The 12,444-nt window shown below is 35.6% G+C and overlaps 1 long non-coding RNA gene across 4 annotated transcripts in view; it reads left to right on the top strand.

The window, feature by feature from the left end:
• Positions 1-12,444, top strand: part of LOC146400371 (uncharacterized) — a 276,614-nt gene that overhangs the window by 46,707 nt on the left and 217,463 nt on the right. For 3 of the 4 annotated variants that reach the window (XR_014813721.1, XR_014813722.1, XR_014813720.1), the window contains exon 2: positions 5,724-5,864. This is a non-coding gene — a long non-coding RNA (uncharacterized LOC146400371). The remainder of the gene's footprint in view (positions 1-5,723; positions 5,865-12,444) is intronic. The other variant, XR_014813719.1, reaches the window with a different exon arrangement.

Raw genomic sequence — 12,444 nt, 5'->3', positions numbered from 1 at the left:
CAAGTGAGTCAGTGATCTTTGGGTGATTCAAAGTGGTGGTTAAACACACAAGATTCAAGGTGGAAGATATTTTGGGATCTCACCCGGAAGATGGGTCACGTGGATCACTGTGAAGTTATGTAAAGGTGTGCATGCTGATTTTCTCTGTGGTTCAGGAAAGATTTATTTTTTGTAGTAGACTTTCAGAAAAACTAAACAAGAAGGACTCCTCATTTTTCGCTTGTGAGAGTGCACAATTGGTCAAGCAGTCACTATGGCTGGAGTATTCTATTTCTCCCATCATCTTCTCTCAAATGAATACAGTGTATGGCCTGGGAACTGGGAGTGGGTACGCTAGGATCTTTGAATAAGCTGGGTCATAATTGAGTTAAATTAATTGACAAGTGCCACAAGGAGACTGATATTAGACCTTGTTTTAGTGACATTACAAATTATAACACATTATCACGTTATCTTACATAGCTCCATGGCATTATTTCTTGAACCTCTCCAAATCTCTGGTCCATAAAAAATGTGTGTATAGCTTACTCTAAGCTGCCACTTTGTTGTATACATAATTTATGTTATCTGTTATTTTCCACAAATACTTTCAGTCCACTGGCTTGATTACCTGAGGGCTGTATATTTTATTAGGAGTTTTTGTCATTATATTTAAATATACATACACACACACGCAGTGGAATAAAATGGACAGTTTGGGGCTCAGAGTGGCTAGAGAATAAAGGAACTCTTGCACTGGACACTGAAAACTTGAGGAGTTATTGCCCCAAGAGGGGTGGAGTTATGTGGAGTTCCTACTGGAATCAGGTCCTACTGGATTTCTATTGGAATCGCCAATTAGAAGGTAAATAAGAGAGGTAACCTGAGTGAATAGCCAGCCTCCATGAGGAACACGGCTCACCCCAGCATGCCTGTATAGGAAGGAGTTACAAATCTGATGAGAAACGAATAGGCAGGGGGCCTTGTTTTGAAACTGTTGGCATAATGCTTTATGTTAGTTCAAAAAGGATCACTTATCTACACTAAAGAACAGGGATGGGTTGGAAATGAAGATCTAGTGTCTAGGAAAATTACTCTTTTGACAACTGTTCTTTCATGGGTGTGAAACCTTGATCACATCTTCATTTTCTCATTTGTAAAATGAGAATGACAATAGTGTATAGCTTATCCAGTTGTAAATTAAAGTGGTGTACATTAGACATTTGGCATGATACATGGCATTTAGTCATTACTCAATAAATTGTGTTTTTGAAAAAATTTTATTAATCTAGAACCTAAAAAGTAATAGTTTATCCAGTCAGTCACCACTGAAGGTACACAGAACTGAACATAATACTTGAGAACTTATTTTATTTCTGAAGAGTTTTATATTTTCTTTTGGATAAAGTTGGCCTTGTATACCCAGTTTTGTATAAGAAGTAATTGCTACTACCTGGCAATGTACAGGGATACTTTGTTTCAACATGAAGCATGTGTTCTGAAAGGTGACAGGGATGTTTACATTTATTTTAGCCAGGCAGACATATCCTTTTTCTGACTTTTTTTCTTGGAATCTGACTGCTTTGTTAGTTTTCCATCAAACTGAGGCAGATTTCAAGTTTACATTTATTTTTAAAGGCCCATGCACATCTTTTGTCTCTTTTATACTCATACAAAATCTAATTTCTTGAAAAGTGCACATGTGCATAATATTGAGCTAGAACCATCCATAACGTAAGTGATACTTAGAAGATAAAAAACACATTAACATTTAAACAAAAATGAATTTGCCCCATCATGTTATCTACTTCTCATATAGGAACAGTTGAGAAAGAGGCACGGAACAAAAATACCTATAAGGAAACATGATTGAACTTGCAGTAAAGCCGGATTCCTGTGATGGGGAAATGTTTTATAATGAGGTATGGCTGAATTAAACACCTGGTGGTTGCAATATCGAATTAAATCACACCCTTTGAACTTAATTTCACTCATGAGGTAACTGTAGTTTTGCGGGTTTTTTTTAAACACACAGTGAAAATAAACTCATCAAACATAATTGTGCTAAATTGGTCCTAAGGTAAGGGGAAGCTTGTTTCAAAAAGGCCACATTATCATCTCTTCCTAATTAATAAGGCCACATTCCATCTTTGTATTTATTCATCTCTGTAAATTAATTTTGATAAATGATTGCATAATGTCTGTTTTTATTCATATATTTCCAAGTGGGGGTTACCAATTTCTTTATGTCATTCCTTATTCTACTCAATTTCTTTTAACAGATAGGTATCTTAGTCTATCTGAACCATTATGACAGAATACCATATACTGGGTGGCTTATATTTCTCATAGTTCTGAAGGCTAGGAAGTTAAAAATGAAGGCTTCAGCAGATGTAGTGTCTAGTTGATAGCCTCCTTCCTAGTTCAGAGATGGCCACCTTCACTCTCTGTCCTCACATGGCAGAAGGGTCTAGAGAATTCTCTGGGATCTCTTTTATAAGGGCATTAATTCAATTCGTGACCGTATCACCTCCCAAAGACCCTACCTCCTAATACCATCACATTAGGGGGTTAGGATTTCAACATATGAATGTAGGGGGTGGGAGACATGACCATTTAGTCCATAAGAGTAGGAGGTCAAAACTATAATAATTTAATAAAACCATTCTACTATGCATAATTATAACCAACATCTATTAAATCTTTTCTTTATAGCAGGTATCATCCTAGTATTTTTATATGTGTTAACTCATTTCATAAAGAAGACCCTTCATATTGCTTACCCCTCCAAGGTTAACAGAACTCGCATTCCCTAAACCTACCTTTGACTCCTCAGCATAATATAAGATCATCTGGCTGCCAAGAACAGCTCAGTACTCTTAAGACTACTGAGTTCTTTATCACCTTTGAGCCTTGGCCTGTGTATTGCCCTTTGCCTAGAATGTTCTTTTTTATCCTTCCAGTTCAATTCCAAACACACTTTAGGACTTGTTGTAGATATCAGTTTCTTTATGGAGGGTTCCTAAACGCACTAAGATTAGAATGGGAACCCCTCCTTTGGACCCCGAGTGGTGGGTACTTCGTCCCATGATAGCCTTTACCAGATTGGGAACCTTTTGGTGTATGTTTTGCTCTTTGGTAGTAGGACTTACATCTTGTTTACCATATATAGCAAAGTGCCAGGGACAGGGCCAGTACATATTTGGTGAAACAATGAATAATTAGATTCATTATATTTCTAATTCTATTTGGATTACTTTCCAAATAACTCTTGGGTTATAAAACACAATATGGAAAGGAAAGAGAGTAAGTATGGCAGGGCAAGAATGTTCAGAGCTACTAATGAACAGTTTGTTTTTTGTGTGAAAATTGTAGGTAAGTTGAAGAAAGGATAGGGAAAGAGATCTCAGAGCTTTAGACAGTTAATTTTAAGGATATTGACTTTAAAATGCCCTTAGTCAGGGTTTTATTTTGCCCTTTACTTATTGAGGGATTTTCAAGTCCATTTAAAAAGCACTGCCAAAAACGTATTACTAAGAGTGATTTAAAGCTCATGGTAAGGGAATTGGATGAACAAAAAGACAGAAACAAAGAACAACTCCAAAATAAAGTAAAAATGCAAAATGGAATCTACACTGTATGGGTACTTTAACAGTCAAATTGCTTATTAACTGCAAGATAGATCTGTTACTTTAGAGTGAAAATGTTACAGCTAACTTTAATTTTTTATAATGATTTTTATTTTTTCCATTATAGTTGGTTTACAATGTTCTGTCAATTTTGTACTGCACAGCAAGGTGACCCAGTCACACACACAGGTATACATTCTTTTTTCTCACATTACCATGCTCCATCACAAGTGACCAGACATAGTTCCCAGTGCTACATAGCAGGACCCCATTGCTTATCCATTGCAAAGGCAATAGTTTGCATCAACCCCAAATTCCTAGTCCCTCCCTCTCTCTCCCTCTCCCTCTTGGCAACCACAAGTTTGTTCTCTATGTCCATGATTTTCTTTTCTGTGGAAAGGTTCATTTGTGCCATACATTAGATTCAGAAATAAGTGAAATCATATGGTATTTGTCTTTCTTTTTCTAACTTCACTTAGTATGAGAGTCTCTAGTTTCATCTATGTTGCTGCAAATGGCATTATTTCGTTCTTTTTTATGGCTGAGTAGTATTCCGTTGTGCGCGCGCACGCACACGCGCGCGCGCGCACACACACACCCCTTCCTAATCAAATCATCTGTTGATGGACATTTATGTTGTTTCCATGTCTTGGCTATTGTGATCAGTGCTACAGTGAATATGCAGGTGCATGTGTCTTTTTCAAGGAAAGTTTTGTTGGGATATATGCCCAAGAATGGGATTCTTGGGTCATACAGTAGTTCTATATATAGTTTTCTAAGTTACCTTCATACTGTTTTCCATAGCAGTTGTACCAATTTACATTCCCACCAACAGTGCAGGAGGGTTCCCTTTTCTCCATAGCCTCTCCAGAATTTGTCATTTGTGGACTTATTAATGATGGCCATTCTGACTGGTGTGAGGTGGTATCTCATGGTAATTTTGATTTGCATTTCTCTAATAATCATGATATTGAGCATTTTTTCATGTGCTTGTTGGCCATCTGTATATCTTCTTTGGAGAAATGTCTATTCAGGTCTTTTGCCCATTTTTTAGTTGGGTTGTTGGCTTTTTTGCTGTTGAGTTGTGTAAGTTGCTTGTGTATTTTAGAGATTAAGGTTGTCAGTTGCATCATTTGAAACTATTTTCTCCTATTCTCTTTTTTTTTATGGTTTCCTTTGTTGTGCAAGAGCTTGTCAGTTTGATTAGGTCCCATTGGTTTATTTTTGCTTTTATTTCTGGTTACAACTAACTTGAAACTTCCCTGTTTTTAACAGGTTTTTGATGATTAATGATACCTCTAATTTGAATGCTTTGAGGACTGATATTTAAATAGGAATCAAGTAGTGTTTAAATAGCAAATGAATTCTTTGAATGTTTAATCTATGGCTTTCAGAAATCAGATACAGAAATAAAAAACATATATATATTTTAGAATAAATATTGAAAACAAATCAAAATGATGTGTGCTGTAAGTGCAATGCATTATTTATAGAATCGATTACAATCAGAAGTATTACATATGCACATATATCAATTATGTTAAATAGATTTCAGATATTTAATGACTGAAGACTTTCATAGCAGCCTCAGAACTAATTATAAAATGAACAAGCTATTATCCATCTTTCTAGATGTTTCTGAAATATCTTTGAATATTTAGCATTGTTTTGAGCAAGGTATTTTATATTAGTTTTATACACTTGACAGGAAATTAAATTTATTAATACATATTTGCATTCATTTTTTTTCACTAAATATTATGATTCAACTCTAGAAACATTTCCTAAAGGAATTTTCTCAAAATGATTGAGACGTTATGGGCCTCTGAAATACACTGTCTTAATCTTAGTATTAAGTATAATGCAACCCTCATAGCAAATGCCCAAGAAGTAGATTCATTAATTTTTATATAACATTGATAAGACAATTGGCCATGGTTAAGAGTTTAATGGGATGATGTGAACAAAATTTGTTTTTATAGACAGTTGATCAATGTGGAAATAAACACTAAAATCCTTGAATGAAAAAAACCTATCTGATTTTCTTGGCATTCATACATTGTGTGGGGTTTTGGTGGTCATTCCAAATTTTCTACTTTTGTTTTATCTTTCCAGGTAATGGAGAAACTGACTTGTTGGGAAACTGACCTTTTCCCGCCACACAAAATTGAAGACTATGTTCAGAAGCATGTTTTTCCTTTAAGGTAAAGACATGTCTTTCCTGTGTACAAAGATGAGCCCAGCAATTACTGCCAGGTATGAAAAACCAGTTGCCACTTATTGTGACAGTAATTTTACCTCTTTGATATTATCTAATTTACAATCCATTTTGAAAGAATATCTACCTTTGTTTGTGAGGGTTACAAGTCTCAGAGAGGAAATAACTTTCCCACTGTCACACTGATGATGAGAGGTAGGTTGAGCCCTGAGCCAGGACTGTATGGTCCAAGCCTGTATTTGTTTACCAGGTTGCTACACTTCATGTCTAATGCAAGGTGTTTCTTAGAATACCTGCACAGATTCCCTTTTGTGGACTCATTTCAGAATGCCTCTGATTAACAAAATTCTCCATAGAGGTCTTACAAATGATTCTTTCAAAGCCACATAATCTTTGTGTAGAAAGGGCATGAAGATATTTTTTCTCTTCTTGATAGCTCAAGAAAGGGTTAAAATGTCTTGGATCAAATACCTCTTGTTTCAACAGAAAGATAATATCTTGAAAAATTAGAGACAAAAAAATCAAGCGTTTATTATTAGATTTCCCCCCCCCCCCATATTTATGCTTCAGTTTTTAGGCTTGTTTATTTTGTTTTGCTCAGTTTTAAAATCCTTGAGGTCTTCAAAGACCGACACCAAGGGCATTTTATGGAAGCATTTTAGTGATGCAGACCTTTAGGGTCCCTCCAGATCTTCTGAATGAGCGCCTGCCTTTTATCAAGATCTTTAGGTGATTCATAGGCACATTAAAGTTTGAGGTACGCTGGCCCAGCATGCCAGTGCTTTTAAACAGCCTTGAGAACAAATACAAGTGTTATAACCTCTCAAGGATCAGTAACTCTATTTTGATGTTGCCTACACTTCCTAATGGCAGCAGAAACAATTTCATAATCAATCAGCTTCTGTATTTCCCCAATAATTAATGTCACTTATTTCTACCCATTGGACTCCCTGGCCTTGCTTCCTATTTCTGGACTCAGTCCTTAGCTATGAAAAGAATGATTTTAACAACTCCAAATTCGTAATCTGTGGTTCAGACTCAAGTCATGCCTAAGTGCTGTCTTGCTTCCTACTGTGTGTTAACTTGGCTTCTCTCTATCTTCAGGCCAGTGATGTCTCATGCATGAGTCTTTCTCTCTCAACATTTGTATTTCCTTTTCTTCTTCCTTTTTTGATGCGTGATACCTGTTGAGCTCTGTCCTACTAATAGTTTGCCTCCTGGATTTTCTGCTGGTCTCTGCCTACTCAAACACTCTGTGATTTGGCCTCACTATCCAATTCTAATAAACTGTTGAAGCACTAATTTCATGTTTTGCTTTGCCCCAGAGTAACAGATACATATTAAATCATAATAAATCTGTTATCATGGATTTAATTTTTTAAATGTACAAATTAACTATGAACTTGCTAAGTTTGTGTGTCTAAACTCTCCTATAGCTATATTCTGTTCATTTTTGATGATCAAGAGTTTGATTTTCAAAATTACTGAACTTAGAAAAAAATGTGCGAACTTTAGGTATTTTAGACCTTTTGTTCAGAATCCACTAAGAGCAGAAGATATTATTAATTCATTATGTGAAATGGAAGTTTTGGCAAAAACAAAATTCTACAAAACTTTAGAAAACAAAGGATAAAGGTCCTTCATAAAATTATACTTAAAAGAGAAAGACGTAGTGTTAAGTTTATTCTTTGAATGGGAAAGAAAGAAAATGCACTTTAAGCCTATGCTGCCTGGTCTTTTTTCCTGGCCCAGGATGATGACCATCTTCAGGATTCTGGTTTTGATGTCTGTGCCTGTCCCAGCTGACTACAGTGAAGAGGGAGCACTAGGTTTTGCACAAATCTACTCTGGGCTTCAGTTTGCCTTCACTCTGTGCTTCAGGATTATCTAAATGCTGCCTGAGGTCTAACATCTTGGAACAAAATGCATTCATTTCTCTCTGTCATGTTACATTTAATGGCTTCTATTGTCAGCATGCCCTCTAGGAGTCACAAAATCCTCTCTTTTTCCACCAAAAAAAAAAAAAAAAATTCCTTTTGATTAGTAAAAAACTATATTGCCATAATCCCCTACTCAGTGACTCCTCAATGTCTTTTTGTTCTGTCTCCAGATAATTCTGTGTTATGGTTTCCACATCATCTGGAATGTATCCTACTCCCATCATGTTTTTTTTTTTTTTTTTTAGTGAATTTATCCAACTTCCACAAAACAGTAAATAAGCTCAAACTGCTCCACCTATCACTTAAAAAAACTTGTAGAATTAAAGATTTTATGTATTATATGTGTATTTATCTGTACACACAGATATAGGAAAATATCTGTAAGTATACAGATCAATGCATTTTCAAAAACCGAACACACTCATGTAACCAGTTCTCACATCAAGAGCGAGAACATTTCTGCGCACTCATTTTAGCCACTTTGTACCAAGATAGGCCAGGTTATAATTGTACTAATAAACAACTTGATTCTCAGTAGATTAAGGGATTAAAGTTTTTTTTTTTTTTTCCTAGTGCTACATATCCATTGAGGCCATTGCAGCTGTGCTGAACCCCGCATTTATTCACTATTTGACATTTGTTTTTCTCATAGTAAGAAAATTGAATTATGGAGAATTACACCCTACTACTTGAAGGCTTACATTGTTTATATTCTCTTTTAACCATCTTTCCCTGTATTCTATACAACTTGTATATTTCCTTGAAGAGTTAGTCCAATTTTCTAGTTTAGAGCTGTAGATACTATCATTTTCAGCATAATCAGGGTTATGGACAACTGTGTATACCTAGTATTAAATACTGTGTTTAGTGCCATATATCAGTGACTATAAATAGATACGGATTTGACTCGAAGGGCATAAAATCACATTGGACAATATTGTAGGGTACTTTTTCCCCTAATTGTTTGGACAGTATTATCAACATTTCATGCAAGGCTTGTACTGAGGTTTTGTCCCACCCTTCAAGTTTCTCTCATATGTTTACAGAATTATAAGGTAGTAGAAAATATTTATGTCCTCAATTATTTTATGTATCATATCTAAACATTTTTGCCTAATCCCAGTTTACGAAGATTTTCTTTTATTTCCTAGAAGCTTTATAGTTTGAAATATTACCTATAGGTCTATGACCCATTCTGAGTTAAGTTTTACATAAGCTATGAGATATGAACCAAAGCTCTGATTTGATTTGTATATGGATATCTAATTTCAAATTGTTCCAGCATCAGTTTGTAGAAAAACTATCATTTTCCACTAAATTGCTTTTTGCAGCTTTGTCAAAAATCAATTGTCCATATATATAGTGAGTCTATTTGAGCTCTATTCTGCTTTTTAAAAATCTGTCTTTATGTTCAAATTTCAGCTTCTTAATTACTGCAGTTTTATAAGTATTGAAATCACATAATATTCTCCAAATTTTTCTCTCATTTTTTTTGTTATTCTAGATTCTTTGCATTTCCATGGGCGTGTTAGATTCAGTTTGTCAGCTTTTATTTTAAAACCAATGATTTTGATTAGATCATATCAGAAATATAGATCGCTGGGAAAAGTGATTTATTAATATTAAATCTTCTTGACTAAATTTTGCCTTTTCATTTGAGTCTTCATCTCTATACTACTTTCTCATGTTCAGTTCATCAGTTTTGCACATCTTTTTAAAAATTATTTTGTAGTTTTTATTGAAATTACAGTTGATTTACAATGTTGTGCAGTTTCTGCTGTACAGTAAAGTGACCCAAGCATACATATATATACATTCCCTTTCTTATAATATCTTCCATCATGGTCTATCCCAAGATACTGGATATAGTTTTCTGAGTTTGCACATCTTTAGTTAAGTTTAGACCTACATACTTCATTGTTTTAAATACTAGTGTAAATCATATTTTTAAAAAACATTCAGATATTAGCATAACTCTAATATGTAAGTGATTGCTTGAGGATTTCCAGTATATTTCTTTAATTTATCACAGTCTACCATCAAGCGATATACTACGTCTCAAACAGTATATAAATCTTAGGAAAGTATCGATCCGTATGTGCCTCCTTCCAACTCCCTCCCACCCCCCAAAAAATACAAACAGAAAACCAAAGCACAGTAAAACCCCAGCCCCTCTGGTAGTTTGTCCTATAACTCTAGCTGCCTTGGTCTTTGAGGACTTTCAGCTCTTCTCCTCAATTCACGAAGGCTGCACACCTCCATCTGGTCTCCCTCCTTTCACTCTTTTAAAGAAATGTTTTGGACAATAATAGGGCTTACCTCACTGGTTTCCTGTGGTAGGCTGAATAATAGTCCTTCAAAAGTATCTCCCTCCTAAGCGCCAGAACCTGTGAGTATTAACTTATCTAGAAAACAGGACTTTGCAGGTGTAATTAATTTGAGTCAGTCTTACAGTGGGGAGGTTAGCTTACATTATCCAGGTGGGCCCAATGTAATCACTGTGCTCCTTTAAAAGAGGAAGGAAAGGAAGCCTCAGAATCAGAGGAGAAGGGGATGTGATGCTGAGGTAGAGAAGCCAGTGATACACTTTGGAGATGCAGCTGGGGACCCAGGTCAGGGAGTTCGGGGGGCTGTGGAAGCTAAAAAGGATGAGAAAGTGGATTCTCCACTCAGAACCTCCAGAAAGAATCGTTCCTGCTGGCACCTTTGCTTCAATACCGTGAAAATTGACCTCCAGAACTGTAAGATAATTTTTGTTCTTTTTAGCTGCTAAAGTTTCAGTAATTTATTATAGCAGCAAAAGGAGGCTAATATATTTTACATCTTTCAGGGATTAGTGTCTTTCGATTAATGTTTGGTGTCTTAAAAACCATTATTTTATATATTGTGTATTTGTTTGCTTTTGGCTATTCTCAGTCGGAGGGTAAATTGATCCCTGTTTTATCTGGACTGAAAGCAGAAATCCAAATGTATTTGTAATTTTCAGGAAGTAAAAAAGGGGCAATTCCTTGAAGATCCGTGTTGCTTGTTTTGGGAATAAAAGTATCGTGAAGTGTATAATTTTATGAAGTTAATGAATTGAAGGTAGGAAAAGTGAGTGGCATAAAGATGGAGTCTTCCTCTAACAGACAGAGAGAAAAATTTATGCTGTTGTGTAGTGGAAGTAGCATGGTATGGTGAAAAGGCAGAGCTTTGGCGTCAGGCTTTAGTTTATTTGCTAATTTTACTCCCTATTTTTTTGTGAGGTAAGACATTAACTACTCTAAGTCTCAATTCTGTCACCCGTAAGATAGGGATGGTGTTCTATGATTGTTGCAAATCATGAATGTAAAGGACTTAGGCTGGTGCTGGGTGGGTAATGAGGATTTAATAAATGTAAATTTCCTGATTCATAATGTCTTCTAATAAGGAAGTAAAGTATGAGGCCACAGAGGAATTCTGGAAGCTGGCTATCAGCTCCTTTTAAAAAATGGACAGGAGTGGGGAGGGAGTGTTTAGACTTACTGGGCTCTTGGATGAAAACTGGAGTGTAAAGGAAGCAATAGTAAATTTTTATATGATAAGTGATATTGAATAGTTGAACTGTCTGTAAGAGTGTTTCAGATTGGACCTACCTTTAGTTTCCAGGCTGAGCTAGAAGTGAGACAAAACAGAGAGCCAGAAGTCTTTTGTTCCAAAGAAAATACTTGGAATGATTAGGTTAATTAACTTCAAAGTAAATCAAAAACAGTTTGGCCTGATCTAAACCTCCTGATGGAGCCACCACCCCTGAGTGAGCTCTGGGGCTTACATAAAAGGGAAACAGCACCTGCTCAATGCCTCAAATTCATAATGTTAGCTCTTGAGCCACAGGACTTCACAAACTCCATACCTTTCATCCTGGGTTTCCTTCTCCCATCCTCTGACCTCAACTCCTTCCAGCTGTGACTGAGCCATTGCTTTTTATCTTCTGCTCACCTCTGTTATTGCACACATGTTGAGCTTGGTAGCTTCCTGCCTGCATCTGCTGCAGGGACTTCTGTCCTTTGAAACCTTCCTGAACTCACATGAGGAACTCATACAAAAGTTAATTTACAGAATAGGATAAAATTGACACTTCACATTATATAACTATTCTAAGATTTTAAAATTCTTTAAATTTTGTATTATGTTGACTTAGAGGTAAGTTACCGGGTTTGAATCTTTGTCCATTATTTTCTAGCTGGATCACTTTGGGAAAACTACTTAATTTGTCTTAGCTTCAGCTCTCTTTTATTTAAAAAAAAGGTAATCATGGCACCTCCATCAGCAGATACCTCTAAGAATTAAATAGCTAATGTATGTAAAAGTGCTTAAAACTGCCTGGTACAGGAGAAGTGGTAAACAAATTCATCCTTATCAGTATTTTAAACTATGCAAGGCATTTTAACAATTATTGACCACAATTTATTACAGCACAAGTTTATATTTAATATAGTTACTTCAAACACAAAAAGCTAAAAAAAAAAACCCCAAATATTTACTAAATTTTGGGTTCTTTTCTCTTTAGAAAGCTTAGATGTTTTACCCATATAATCCTATCTTTTGATGCCATCATCAGAGACATCAGAATGCTGTCACAGACACTAGACCTATTTGTTGTTACAGGAGTGCTTTTGCACACTCAGTGCCCTAGATTACAGACAGGTAAGGGAGTCAG

Source organism: Sus scrofa, chromosome 8 (assembly GCF_054392235.1).
Source record: "Sus scrofa isolate SSC_HxYL_T2T_F1_AM1 chromosome 8, Sscrofa_HxYL_maternal_Yorkshire_Landrace_v2.0, whole genome shotgun sequence".
In the NCBI taxonomy this organism is placed as follows: Eukaryota; Metazoa; Chordata; class Mammalia; order Artiodactyla; family Suidae; genus Sus; species Sus scrofa.
Note: the sequence above shows the minus strand (reverse complement) of the source record. Positions and strands in the feature narration are given on the sequence as shown.